This window comes from Myiozetetes cayanensis, unplaced genomic scaffold (genome assembly GCF_022539395.1).
Source record: "Myiozetetes cayanensis isolate MyiCay16 unplaced genomic scaffold, myiCay2020 scf9, whole genome shotgun sequence".
In the NCBI taxonomy this organism is placed as follows: Eukaryota; Metazoa; Chordata; class Aves; order Passeriformes; family Tyrannidae; genus Myiozetetes; species Myiozetetes cayanensis.
In genome coordinates, this window is record NW_026088185.1 from 10,731,413 (window position 1) to 10,745,893 (window position 14,481).

At 44.1% G+C, this 14,481-nt stretch overlaps 1 protein-coding gene across 1 annotated transcript in view; it reads left to right on the top strand.

Annotated features, from left to right (window-relative positions):
* The first annotated feature begins 1,770 nt into the window (after window positions 1–1,770).
* Window positions 1,771–14,481, top strand: part of SPATS2L (spermatogenesis associated serine rich 2 like) — an 80,543-nt gene continuing 67,832 nt past the window's right edge. The window contains exon 1 of the mRNA XM_050339608.1: window positions 1,771–1,871. The gene's annotated coding sequence lies outside the window, so the exon portion shown is untranslated. The remainder of the gene's footprint in view (window positions 1,872–14,481) is intronic.

Genomic DNA, 14,481 nt, shown 5'->3' on the forward strand with positions numbered 1-14,481 from the left:
CCCACATTCTCTTTCTCCCTGCTCTCCCCCATCCAAATATAATTTGTAAAGCCTTTAGAGCCTTTCATCCTGTGTGTTTCCACTGTGTTCCTTTAGATGAGTCTCAGGTCCATGATTCACATCTATTCTCTTGTGCTGAAAGGTCAGTGGCACCCTTGTTTTATGAATATAATCCACCGTTCTCTTGAACTTCAGAATCATTTCCAAAACTCCCAGGCAAAATTCATACAGCTCAGGGTGCAGATAAATGTCAGCACTATTCTAAAGAGCACTCTCACAACGCAAATACAAGCCTGGACATTCAAAGTTATGTTGTTTCAAATAAACCAGTATGTACTGAAGGTCTGAATAGTTTTGAAGACACAATTCCAAGTGAAATGGTAATTCTGAACCTGTGGCCTCACTGCAATATTGAATATGTAATTCATGCCCAGCTTTCTGCAGCCAGTGGATGAGTCTGTTCAACGAAGCCACTGCGATTGATAGAGTAGAAACTGCCCAGTGAGGTGTCCTTGGGCATCACTGTCACACTGAGGAGGTTCAGTGCCAGCCCACCTTCCTGCCTTGAGGGAACACTGCCAGCCCTGCAGGTGGGTTGGATACATTCTTATTATAAACTGCACATTGAATGATTTTCAGTGCTGCAGTTTGTGAATCCTTGGTTGAAAATTATAAGGCCCAAGTGTTTGAAGGTGAAAGAAGTTAGTTTCCTGGCTAAAAGTAGGGATTTAAGTAGAGGTGTGCTATGACCAAGAAAGTCTCCTTTGTGCTAGCTGGAAGAGAGGTCTGTAACCATTCTGAGAGGGAACACTATGATTTTCTAGTACTTGTGGCACGCATTGCTAACGAAAATGAGAACTGGTATGTGTTTGGGTTAAGGGAAATGCTGATGACAGCGTAAGGCACCAATACTGATAGTAAATCCAGATTATAGTTGTTTATGGAAAATTTGCTTTTTTTCGGTTGTTGTTCCCAGTGTGTGGTTTTACCTCTGCATTCTAGCGCTTAAATTTAAGTGGATAGTTATTTATTGCTCCTTTAGCTTTATCTTAGCAACCCTGTCTGTGTCTTTTATTTGGAGCTTTTAAGTAGTATTTTAACACACTTGATTACTGAAAAACTTGTGTTAAGTTTTTATAGTCTTGTTATTTGCTATGAGATGACAGAATGGGTCAGGTTGAAAGGGACCACAGTGGGTCATCTGGTCCAACCTCCCTGCTTCAGCAGGGCCATCCCAAAGCACATGGCACACACAGGATTGCATTGAGATGGGTTCTGGAATATCTCCAGTGATGGCAACTTGACAACCGCTCTGGGCAACCTGTTCCAGTGTGCAGGCCGTTGCACAGTGAAGTTCTTCCTCGTGTTCAGGTGAAACTTCTTGCGCATCAGTTTCTGCCAGTTGCCTCTTGTCCTATTGCTCGCCACCACCAAGAAGAGAACGGATCCATCCTCTTGGCACCCTCCCTTTAGATATACACGTTACTGAGGTCCCCTCTCGGTCATCTCTTCTCGAGGCTGAAATTCATCCTCTGGCAACGACCGATGCCGCCCGTTTTCCTTTTGCTTAGCGAGAAGTTGGTGAGCAGTTCTTTAGGCGAGGCCCAGCGGTGTCACTGCGCGTCGCGGGTCTTTATTTGTGCGTGGCAAGCAGGGACCCGTGAACGGGACGGGCCCGGCGGGAGGGAGGGGAGCCGAGCCCGGGACCCGCGCGGCGCTGCCCGGGGCGGGGCCGGGGGCGGGGCCGGCGCGCGGGGCGGGGCGGGGCGGGGCGCGGGGCGTGTCCCGCGGGAGGGCGGCGGTGCCACGGCCGCGGGTCCGCAGCCGCCCCTCAGCTCAGCCCCGCTCGGCCTCGGCCGCGGCCGCACCAGGTAAGCGCTGCCCTCCCCTCCCCTCCGCGGCACCTGCGCGAGGCGGCGGCGGGCCCGCCGGCAGCTCCGTGCTGAGGGGTGCCGGGCAGGCAGGCAGGGAGGGAGAGAGGGGTGCGGCTGCCGTGGTGCCGCGGCGCCCCACCCGCCGCTCCATCGCCGCGGGTCCCGGCGCCGAGCCGCGGAGGCGGGCGGGCCCCTCCTGGCGGCGCGGGGACCCGGCCCCTGGACCCCTCTCGGCGTGCGCCCGGACCGGCTCCGCCAGCGCCCGGGAGCCGCCCGCCCTCGGCCGCCGCTCCGCCGGAGCCCGAGCGGGGCTGGGCTGTCCAGGGCTGTTCCGTAGCAGCCTTGGCCATAAATGATTAACTGCGCGCCCGGGGAGCCGGGTGTCGCCGAGCGCAGCCGCCCGTGCCCGGCCAGACGCGCTGAGCCAGCGGCGCGCTCGTTCCTGAAAAGCCGCCCTGGGCTCCCGCACGGGCTGTGGGAACGCTGCTGCGAGCGCCGGCATCCCGCAAGGCAGGGACCGCGGCTGCTGCGCCCCGGCTGCTCTTTCTGCACAAATACACCCATTCGAGTGTTCTGGGGGTTTTTGGATTTTGTTTTGTTTCGTTTTTCTGTTTGTTTTTAATCTGCGTCAAGGTAAAAGACCGACAAGGTGATAGGGGGTTCTGTTGTTGCTTTTGTGTTTGGTTTTGTTTAGGGTTCTTTTAATCTACATTGTCTTTTTTACTGTGCATAAAATATTAATCGTTAGGTATGGAATTCGTTGATAAGCAGTGGCAGCTGGCAGTATTTTATTCTCTGTTAGAATGCAATGCCTCCTTTGTTGAGCTGTAAATTAATAGTGTAAGCTTCTTCCCCACCCTCAGCCTCATCATTCTGAGATGTGAATCACTTGTACTACCAGATTTGTTTTCTTTAGGAGAGCTAAGAGGCACCACAGAAAATCCATCTGTTTCATTCCAGGTCACATTCCACTGGATTGATTTGGTTGATTTCAGCTTGAAAATGTGCTTCAAGGCAACTAATGATCTTCTGTAGCAGTTCTTTTCTGTTAACTTTTAAATTTGAATTACCAATGTATGCATAAAACATCTTTCTTCTGCTTCTTTGACCTCCTAATGTAATCATAAAGTATTTTCCGAAACATGATGATTCAGGAAGGTAAACTAAAAACTTTCTACACAGAAAGTGGAAAAGAGTGCTGCATGCAGAATGTCAGGTTAACTAGGAATGTATTTGCACTGGCCATGAAAGAAACCCTGGATGGTAACCTGTTGAATGCTACTGGCTAGAGTCCTCAAGCTGCCATAAGCAGGACACTGTGCCCTTGCCACAATTGTTTCTGTGAATGCAGTCAAACCATGCAAGTGCAGAATGATTTCCAGGTCAGAACAGGTTGATGAATTTTGTGAGGCGCCATCACAAACTGCTGGAGCTGAACGCTGCTGCTAGGCTGTGAGTGTTCTCCCACTAATTGTGTTATGGGAGTGGAGGAGTTTGGTCCTTTATGAGAACAGCAGGATCTGTTAAATGTAATGAGACCCTAATCAAGATAAGGCTTGTGCTCTGTCAGGTGCTGTATAACCATGCAAGGAGGTAAGGTCACAACTCTGGAAAATTTACTGTGTAAGGAAGTGTTATGATTAAGATGTATTAAATTAAGTACCCTTCAGAATGTTCTCAGGGTTATCTTTAAAGTGAAAGGTCTTTTGCCACAGTCCTTATGCCCAGGCAAATGCCTGAGAAGAAACCTGTGCTTGAGAATTATTGTTTTGTCTGACATGGAGCAATGAGCCTAAAAATTGACTGCAAGCATCTTCCGTGTTGAGAGAGGTTTGGTTCTGAATTTAGATCAGTTATTCTTATCTACTGCTTCTTGCTCAAAAAACGGAAATGAGGCTATGTCAGGACACCTTCCTGCTGTTGCCCAAATTTCAAGGAAATACATGTCTGGAACTCTATTTTTAAGAGAAAGCACAAAGCCTGCAATGTGTTTTGTATTTTCTTTGAGGTTTTCTCTATCAATTGTGGAAGTACCAAAGCTACACCTACCAGCAGTTGTAGGCAACCTGTATTTGGTATTAATTCCCTCAAACCGGTATATTTGTGTTCCTTTTCATCCATACATGTGGCCTCTGTTGTCATTCTAGGGACTGAGTTTCCTGGCACGTTTTCAGAGGCCAAGTCTTAGAGGTCTTGTTATAAGCAATGTTAGTCATGCAGAATACAAAAACCCCCCCACCTCAGTCATTTTCTCAAAACAGTCTGGTGTGGCACTTTACAAATCTATAGGAGAGGTCAAACTCCACTTTGCACTGTGCACTGGAGGATAAAAGTAAAGCTGTGTAATGACTTGCAGAAGACGACCCAAGGGCAGTCAGACTTCGCACGAAGATCTAGGGAAGAAAAATATTTTACTGTTAACTATAGTTGACTTGTAGCTAATATTAAGGAGTTTATTGTCTGTGTTACTCCAGGGAAATATAACTCTGTACCTGTGCTGATGCTGCTGTCTCCTCCATGTTTTTCTACGCTGTTCCAATCTTTCCGCTTCTCTTTTCTTCCTCCCACCTTCGCTCCTCAGGTGCTTCACCAACTTTCTCATAGATTTCTTGAAAACAAACAGTAGTGAAATAGTTAACTTCGGTAGCCAAGTAGCTTTATTTTAGACTGGACACCTTCCCCTGCTAATAGTTGTTTGAAAGCAATGCTCCATATCATTATTATATTAAAGAATTTGGCCCTGAACTTCACTGAGACTAGCAGGGGGCTTTGTACTTCACACCTCTATGCCCTGGGGGTTTCTGAGCACCTTGAGCTTCAAGAAGGTGGCATAGTAGAGGCGTTTTGCCTCTATTTGTATTAGCAAGATTGTTTTTACAGCCCTGAGAACTGTAAGCTCTTGTTTTGGAGCCCATGAGGTGATGGGACGTGTAGTTATCTTATATTTGTCGTGGCAGGACTTCCACTTCCGACGTATATCTGGAAGTGGCATCATGGATGCTTCCTGCAGTAAAGATTTTGGCACCAGTACTGCAGTCTGGTAACGTGCCAAGGACCAGCTCCTTACTTGATGTAATTTGATAGGGTGGTCAGAAGAGCTAAATCCAACCTGCACCTTGACCAACAGTGCGTGCAAAATTTTAGTTTCGGGTGCCATTAGTGAGAGCACAAGGAATATAAATTTTGAGATGTGGCAAGAAGCAGGGGAGTGAAAACTGACCTTTTTGGATTGTTTAGTTTCATAGTACACGGGTGGAACATATGGGTGAAGAGGGCAAGTCTGGCAGCTGTGACTCTTTTTTCTGAATGCAAGTACAGTAATTCTCTAGTTCTGGATATGGGGTAGAAGAAATCTGGTTTAGTTTATTAGCTTCTACTGTCATTCCTGCTGAAAGTTTGTCCATGTGAAGCTTGTTTAGAAATACTGTAATGAAATCGTGTGTGTAAATCTCATTTTGAGTGTGTGTGAATCTTTTATGTAAAATCTGGGAACTGAAGTGTGATTGGGGTGGGCGGAGAAGTAAAACATTTCTTACTTCTGGGAAGTTGTCAGCAGTAATTGACCTTTTTTTGTGAGAGACTTCAGAACCAGACTTCAAAATTAGAGTCTAATGCTTGTTTCTCAATATAAAAAAAGGTCTTTTTCTTGAATAGGCCATCTTATACTTTATGGGTGATGCCAAATTTGCTCAATTACTAAAGTGATTATTAAGCAACACTGACAACGCTTTCACTTATTATCTCAGTACAGTTATACTTCTGCTGGATGTTGTACTAAAAGAGCTCCTGATGATTTTCTGTTTATACAAGGCAAATAGTGCTGCAGACCCTAATTAGGGTTTGGGAATAAAGTCAAAACTCTGCATGTGTTTTAAACTTCTCTTGTAAAACAACAATAATACAGAATGCCTGCCCATCTTTTTGTAATACAAAAGAGACTAATCTAAAAATATGCTCTGCATGTACATAGTAGGAAAGGATTGTGGCATAACATTTTCAAAGCTTGTTCTTTTCTTGGTCTGCTTTTAACTGAAATTATGCAGTTTCTTCAAAACCCAAGAATTACAAATGAATCTGCAGTACTTTGTGACTCCTTGTCCTTTCCTTCAGACAAAAGGCCCTTTCAATCCATTGTGGAACAGTCACTGATTTTCATGTGGTCATTCAAGAAAAGGATAGCGATTGGCCTTCATAATAGGCCTTTCAGTACTCTCTCTAGTGGTTTGCTGACTGAAAAAAAAAATGCCTATGGCTGTGTACTGTGTCCAGTGTTTAAATTACTGACAAATCTATCTCCCAAGTGTTGGAAAGGTAAGAGTTCAAATGGCAGAGAAACCTCACCTGTTTGTGAATACCAGCGAGCTGCTGCTCAGGGCTGGGGGACAGATTTTGGCCTGTGCAAACTGGTACAGTTTTATTTGATTTTCTTTGAAGGTTTATTCTATTTCTTTTTTTTTTAAGTGGTAATTTAAGCCTGGTGTTTCCATGAACTGTGCTTCTAAGAGGGCTGATGTTGTTTTATGCCCTGAGTGGCATTGAGCAATGTTATCTGTTCATGCTGTGCATAGCCAAGTGAATTGTGAGTATGATTTCTTGGGAGGTGACTATCCTCAAAAGTTGTGGGTGTGTTTTGAGTTAGCATTCAAGGAGCAGCTACCACTGGTGTATTGACAGCGCAGTCTCGTGGAGTTATCTTTCTGTGCTGGTAAGGCCAACCTGCCTGGCAGCATTTCAAAATAAACACCTTGTGCTCAGGGGAGGTAGACTGGTGTTTGTTGTCCCGGCTTTATGTCAAATCTGAGCAAGAATTTGTGGTGTTTGACTGAGTCTTACCTGGAACAGCACCGAAAGGTATTGTTTGTGCTATGAGACATTTCTGAGTGGTGGTAGCTCTTCAGGATCCTGGCTGGTTTTTGTTAGAAACCTGTGCAGTACTTGCCCTGAAGGTTCAGCACTGAGGTGTCTGCCTGAGTGCTGTCCGTGGCACCTGGCTTTCCTCACTGCTAAAGACCAGAGCATGGTGGCAGATCAGGACTTTCTGATTGGATTAGGTACAACTGCCAAGAAAGAGTATTTGGGCTCTGGATGAGTCTAAGCTCAAGCATGTGCTCAGATGGTCTTTTCAGACTAAATTACTTAGTAATCTATAAAACCAGCTTTCGTTATGTATTGTCCCATGCACATCCAGTTTGTGGCTTCCCCTTCTGTACTGCACTTAGGCTATCCACTTTTAGTATTTAAGTTACAGTGCTTTGTATGGTTCTCTGTGTAAAATTAAATGCAATAGAAGCACTGCACATGCAGCCTGGGTGTGGTGGTACTTCTCAGTGGGAATGTATTCAGAGCTGTGGTTATGCTGGTAGTGAAAAAACCTGCAAGTCCCAAACTGTCATCACTTTAGGACTTCTCCTTTATGTGTTGATGAAGGCAATAACTATCTTGTTGCAGTTACATTAGCCTGTGTAGAATTTGATTTAGTGGTCTTTTGGACTTGGTCTGAATGAAATGTTGCCTTTTCTGTGTTCCTGTTTTCCAGGAATAACTCAGTTATGGCTAGAAATCTTGAGTGGGCTGGTTTGTTTAAGGTGCTGGCATGAAGTTATGCTTTGGTGTTAGAATTGGAGCTTGTGTTGCCTGCACTGGATATGTTGGAGTGAGGGGCGGTGTGGAAACAGACTGCTTGCACAGCACTCAGGTGGAGATAAGCTTTGCCATCTCTTCCCACAGCTACTGAGGTTTCCCATCTAGTGCACCCACTTTGTTATTAGGGTGAAAGAGAGAAAGCTACTTCTCGCTGAAATCCTTGAGAGTTTCTTCCTCCACAGTAACCGGATTACATTCTATACAAACACAGTGGAAGCTGGAAAGCACTAGATGATTCAGCTGGCCAGCAGAGAGGCAGCCAGGTCTGAAGTGTCAGGAAAGAACAGGAAAGAGGAGTCAGAAGATCAGGTCTGCTATGAGATGCAGAGTTCTAGCACAGTTAGGACAAGAGGTGCCTGGGAAAAGTCTGCAAGTGTGAGGGAAATACAGGTGAGCTAGAGCAGGTGCTGTGTAAGAAAAGTACCTGGAGGCTTGTAGTAGTGAAGAGAGCAGAACGTGGTGGTTGGAAGGAGCCCTGGTGGGGAGGAAAATTGGGGAAGATCCCAGGGCCCAGAAGGAGGTCTGGCAGTCAGAACCAGTCTGATTGTATCTGTTTAGTCACTCAAGTGGGAATGGAAGCTCATGAGGTGAGGATGAAAGGGTAGAATTACAGGGAGTATCTTTTCTGTGCGATGGTAATAAAAGATCAGGGCTTACCTGGCTCTAATGAGGTTTTCCTCAGGTTTGGCCTTTTGGTTAAGGATCTGTTAGAAATTGTGTGCTCGCAGCATTTTATATGTTACTAATTTAGAGCCAGATTCTCTTAGGGCTTATACTCTCTGAAATCCACAAATACAGAGTTTGGCCCATTATCACTGCTTCCTTGTCACTCAATAAAAACTGTTTTCACTTTATCTGTTGCTAAAACCATACACCTGTCTTAAATATTTGTGCTCTTGGGCCTTGTCAGTCTGCATATGCTGATTATCCATCAAATTTCTGGTGGATTAGAAGTTTCTGCAGAAGGTAAGAGAGCAGGGTTGGCATAGAGTTGATTGCGATGATGTAATTTTTTTTAATGTAGTAATTATTATTTTATCCTAAAAGAGTTAAAAATAAGTATCCAAACAGTGATGTGTTGGAGAAGCCTTGAGCAGAGCAGACAATCAACTTTACATCAGAACTGTGATTCTGTAGTGTTTATCTTTGTGTGAAAGGAGACTGTGGAAAATGTCATCATTTTTCTGGCACACAGTGAGCACAGGAAATCTTCAACACTGGTGGAACTGTACTTTTGTGATACTCGTGTAAAATCAATATCTTTCCTTATGATCTTTTAAATATTTATATTAAGTTCTCCTTTTTTGTTAGTTTTAAAATTTAATTTATTGGGCTGTTTTGATACTAGACGGTTTTAGTTGTGTACTATTGTGTCTGCATCACAGGATGGTCTGTAGCCTCACATATTTTTCCTGTCATGAAGGACACAAGCCCTTCACACGTCTGAAATACGTGCAGTCCGGGTGATCTGCAGCTTAGTTTCTAGGGAAGGGATGTTTCAAACTAAGGTTCTGTCAGAGCTCTACATGTATTGGCAGTTTTGCAGCACTTTGGTGTGAGGAGGAGTTTGATTTTAGCCAAGGTGATGGCATGAGAGCGAAGCTGTGGAGCAGCTGCAGCAGTGTGCTGCCTTCCGCTCCGTGGAGCACCCAGACCTGAAATGTCTGGCTGTCCTGGGGAGCATTCAGAGTTCCCAGGGTGCCTTGGGATGAGGGACACTCTATAATGTGAAGCATTGTATTTAATTTTGTAGTGGGGAGAGTAAGCCTACGAAACCAAGGAAGTTCCGAACAAGAATGTTTGGATGTGGATACTCTGCCCCTGGCGATTGGAGAGGGCTCTGGGCAACCTGATCTGGCGGTTGGCGTTCCTGCCCACGGCTGGGGTGTTGGAATTAAGTGATCTTTAATGTCCCTTCCAGCCCAAACCATTCTATGGTTCCATGATTTGATGGTCTGAAAGTCACTCTGCTGTTGCATAATCTGGCAACAGATGGTCACATGAGTAAATTAAAGCGTTGCACCATGAGTGCAATGAGGATTGCAGTGAAGAGATGACTGAGAGAGGACCTCATTAATGTGTATAAATATCTAAAGAGGGGTGCCAAGAGGATGGTTCTGGGTTCTTCTTGGTGATGCCGAGGACAAGAGGCAGTGGACAGAAACTGATGCACGGGAAGTTCCACTTCAACGTGAGGAAGAACTTCTTTACCATGCAGTGACTGCGCACTGGAACAGATTGCCCAGAGAGGGTGTGGAATCTTCCTCACTGGAGATGTTCCAGAACCATATGGACCTAATCTATGTAATGTGCTCTGGGATGACTGCTTGAGCAGGGATTTTGGACCAGGTGACCCACTGTGGCCCTTTCCAACCTGACTCATTTTGTGGTTCTGTATGAGTTGGCAAAGAATGTTGGGTTTTCTTTTTCTTTGCTGCTAGGATGAGGTTCAGGTGTTGGCATTTTAACACCTGATTCCCTTCTCTTAATTTACACTGTATCCAACCCTGATTATTTTGCATGTTACCCTATAGATGAGGAGAGGTTGGAAATTTTTATTGCTTTCCTGGTGTTGGAATTTCAGAGATGTTGAGTGTGGGATGTTTTAATTGGGATTGTGTACGGTCAGATCCTCTGAAACCTGTAGGTGAATGATGGTTCCAAAGCATTTCAGTGAGAATTGCCAAAGAGCAAAACCTGGTTTCTTAAGCTGTAACAAGGGACTTTTTAAATGGAAGAGGGATCATCTTGTAGTTGCAAGGTCTGTTAAGCTGCAAAAAGGTTAGTCATTACCATTGTTGCATCATATTAAAAGAATGAAGCAAAGTGAATTCAGTCATTAATTAAACCGAAAAGCATGCATTTAAACTACTACTTTTAAACTATTTTATGTAAATAATATTTTCTTCTGTTTGGAGAGTTCCTTAGCCTAGTACTAAAGATTCCTTTTCTGTGAATTGAAAAAGAAAAATCTCAGGTTTGCTGTTACTGATGGCAAACCCCAGACATTTTCTATCATGGTTTGTGCTCCTTCTGGGCTGAACTTGGCCTACCAGGCTCTACATCCTCATTGAGCTGCATGTGAAGTCAGAGCCCAGCTCTTCAGAAGTGGTTTAAGAGAGGGAAGTTGTGAAACAGTGTGATAGCAAGGGCTGTTTTTCTGCAGTGCTGAAGGACCTGGGCAAGGCCGATGCGTTTCCAAACGCTGGTCTGTAAGGCAGGAGTGTGGTGAGGGCGCTTCCCCACCTGTGTGGAGCGGGGCTCTTGCCGAGCTGCATTCCTGCTGCAGGCCTTATGGCTGGCATGGGGAACCGCTGGAACTGCTGCCAGCTGGCTCTGGGGTGGCCTGGGAGGGCTGCTGCGGAGTGTGCTGGTTTTGTTGGCTTTTGTCTTGAAACAAATTTGGTACCAGACTCCCTAGAAGGCTGTCTTTTGCTCGGTTAGGATTTTTTCTGGGAGGGAGGACTCTTATGCACTACATTTTTGGACATTTTCAGTTTGCGGTACTGACCACAGAAAGAGCTCTGGGAAGTAATCTGCTGTTAATTGAAATGGAAAATACAGCAGATGGACTCTTAAGAGAAAGGCCATAAATTATTAACTGTCTGTGTTAATACAAATGTGGAAAGGTGCCTATTCATGGATTAAAGTTTAACACCCCCACCCAAAAAAACCCCAAATAAACCCAAAATATAGCCTCAGGAAATTCCACCTGAATATGAGGAAGAACTTCTTTACTGTGCAGTGACCATGCACTAGAACAGATTTCCCAGTGAGTTTGTGAAGTTTCTCTCACTGGAGATATTAAAAAACTGTCTGGATGCAATCCTGTGCCATGTGCTCTGGGATATCCCTGCTTGAGCAGAGAGGTTGGACCAGATGACCCACTGTGGTCCTTTCTAATTTGACCCATTCTGTGATTCCATGAAAAGACGTAATTGTTTTAGTCTTATTTTGTAATTTGATAATTCTTCTTTTAATGGTCAGCTCTTACAATGCATTGTAGTCCTGAACCAGGAGTTCCTTCTCTGGCTTCTCAAGTTTATTGACTTCAATAATTCACTGGAAGAAAGGTATTTATGTGCCAAGGTGGCTGAGATAATTTTAATTTTTAACGCATTTGTGGTTAAGGTGAATATGAGGTTGTCAGACGGTGTGTTTGAAAGCTGCAGGTATGGATGTTAAGGTGTTGCACACATGTGAAAACTTCAGTTGTTCATACTGAAGACTAAAGTTATGGGTGATATGAGCAGAGCCTTTACCATCAGGTCCATCTGTGAAAGCCAGGAGGCCCTGGGAACAAGAAAGATGGGTTGTAGCTATTGTACACCACTTACCTCTTCTACTTAAGCAGCAAATATCTTAGGAAGTAAAATAGGAAAATAAACAACATCAATGTACTGTGAGTTTGCAAAGCTAAAACAAACAGAAGGCTGACGGTTTGGAAAGCAAAAGTTTGGGCTAGAGATGGCAGCTTGGCCACGTTGCATACATGTAGTGTTTTCCATGCAACTTTCTGTCATTGAATAAATATGATGTTACTTTTTTTAGTGTACCATAAAATATGCAGACTCTGTCTTGTGGGTGAGTGGATATTACTGGAATAAACTTTACTCTTGGTATCTCAAAGGCACTTGAAGCAGAGATACCAAGTCATAAGTCAGCTGCTGAGGCTCAGTGGCAGCAGTAAATGCATGTTTGCTCCTAGCAAAGTAAATGCAGACGTGAATTCGGAATAAATGGTCCATATAGAAGATGCTATGCCAATAAACTGAGGCAAACTGATTTCCTTTAACATGGGATGTGTCTGAGTTCACTGAAGGCATTCCAGCACTTACTTTTATCCAAACTTACTAGCAGAATAGAAAACCACACTGTATTTTTGCTTTATTTTAGCTAGCTTCCTTTGTAACTAACAGACTGACACAAGCATTTCAGCTGAAGCCCAGGCAAAAATGTTTTAAATCATCAGAGAAACAGTAAGTTCCAGCATGAGAAGTTTGCTTAAAAACTTTGGGTGTTATTTTGCTATTTGTATGTCATTCCCATGAACAGGCTGCTTTGACGCACAAATTACTGTTTCATGGAGCCCTCTGTCTCAGGGCTGGGAGAGCTCTGTGCTTTCCTTTGTGATGTGAAATATCGCATGGGAATGAGATCTCATTTACACTCATGACAGATTCTGACCAAGATCCCCTGGGTAATTTTGCTCCTCCTTTCTATTAAAACTTCAAAAGAGGCTAGAATTATATTTGCATTTGTAAATTGATTTCATTCTTCATTTCTGTTCATTATGATCCCATTCTTAGAATCTGAATGCACAAGAAAAGAGAGTATTTTCCCCATTCTAAATGGAGAGAAATAAGGATTGGAGTTTTATATGAGAAGGAGTATGTCTGATGTCTGTGCTGCACAAACACGCTCTGTGGTTGCGTTCAGCTCTTGTGGGAGTGCCAGGGAGGAGAGAAGAGTATGAAATTGCGTAGATGATAGGTGGCTGGGAGTTCTCAGTCCTCTTCCTGTCCACACATCAGGCCAGCTGCGATGGAGTGAAGTGGAATCAGACCATATAACACAGGCTGCTGCATACTGGACCCTGGGTGTGGTGGTTTCTTCCTGAGCAGCATGCAGTGCAGTAGGACCTGCTCCAGTGGGTGATGCAGGGTGTACATCCCTCTGCTGGGCTAGTTTCCAGTAAGGATTCACAGGAGGTGCTCTTTTCTTTGAACTTCAGATCCACTCATGTTGTTATAAAGACAGACTTAGCCCTGTCATTACGACATGAGGTGCTGTTGGCAAACAGTTCTTCTTTTCACATTCGTGGTGTGATGTTTTCTCACAAGCACAGCAAGAGTGTCAGTAGGCCAAGATCCCTGAAGCTCCCTTGTCTCTGTGTCCTAGTGTAACTTGGAGGGCACATCTTCAGATGTGGTCTCTAGTTAGGGCTTTTTGATTATTTTAATTCTTATTTATTGTAGTCTTTGATATCTGGTAATGCACAATAAAACCCAGTATCAGGTGGATATCAGCATGAGGAAAAGCTGGAAACCTGTTCTGCAGGATTGAGCTTTTTAATGCACCCTGTGGACTCTCAATACCTGCATATTGTGGGTGTTAAGCACAAATCTGCTAGAGCAGAGTTGTGCTGCTTTTGGGACTGATCTCCCTGCCCTACCTAGGAGACTAAGGTGCTGTTAATTGGCAGTGTAAACTCAGTATCCACAGCCTTGGTCACTGTCCACCACACCTTGGCTGTGCTCATTAGGAACCCTTTGTTTCCCAAAATAAGCCCTCATCAGTTAAAAACATATGCACTCTCTGCCTCTGCTTATTTAGATAAGCAAATAATTTTAAATTTTAAAAAAGCATCATTTGCATACTTCTCTTTCTTAGACTATGATTATGTCTTGAAATGTATATAGGAAAATACATACAGTGGCTTTTCTATTAAGAAAATGTCTGGTTTTGAACAGTTAAATTGCTTTATAAAGTGCTGAATAAAAACTATTTGGCAGAGCGAGGGCACAACTGATTTTGCTTAAATGTGCAAAATATGAAGTACTACTTCCTTCAGAAGCTTCTGTCCTGCTGTTGGGAGGCTGAAGAGAGATCACCTGGAGGATGAGCCAGTTGGAAGATAGTGCTGATTGCAGTTGCATTGAAAAATCAAGGTGTTTCAGCTGTCATTTGTTGTAGAAGTTGTAAAACGCTTGATTGTTCTGATGTGCTGGAGGTGAAATGGAGGGTAGGTTTCTGACCAGAAAATAACTTTTTTTTTTTTTTTCAACTTGGTTACACTTTTTGTCGCCAACTTTTAGCATTAATTATAAGACTGTTCTGTGTAGATGAACGTACTCAAATTTGCATGGGTCCACAGTGAATATTCTAATGTATCTGTGGAGGTTATTTTTTATTTGTTAACACTTATGCTGACTGAGACACAGTGTTTTTGAGTTCCTAAACC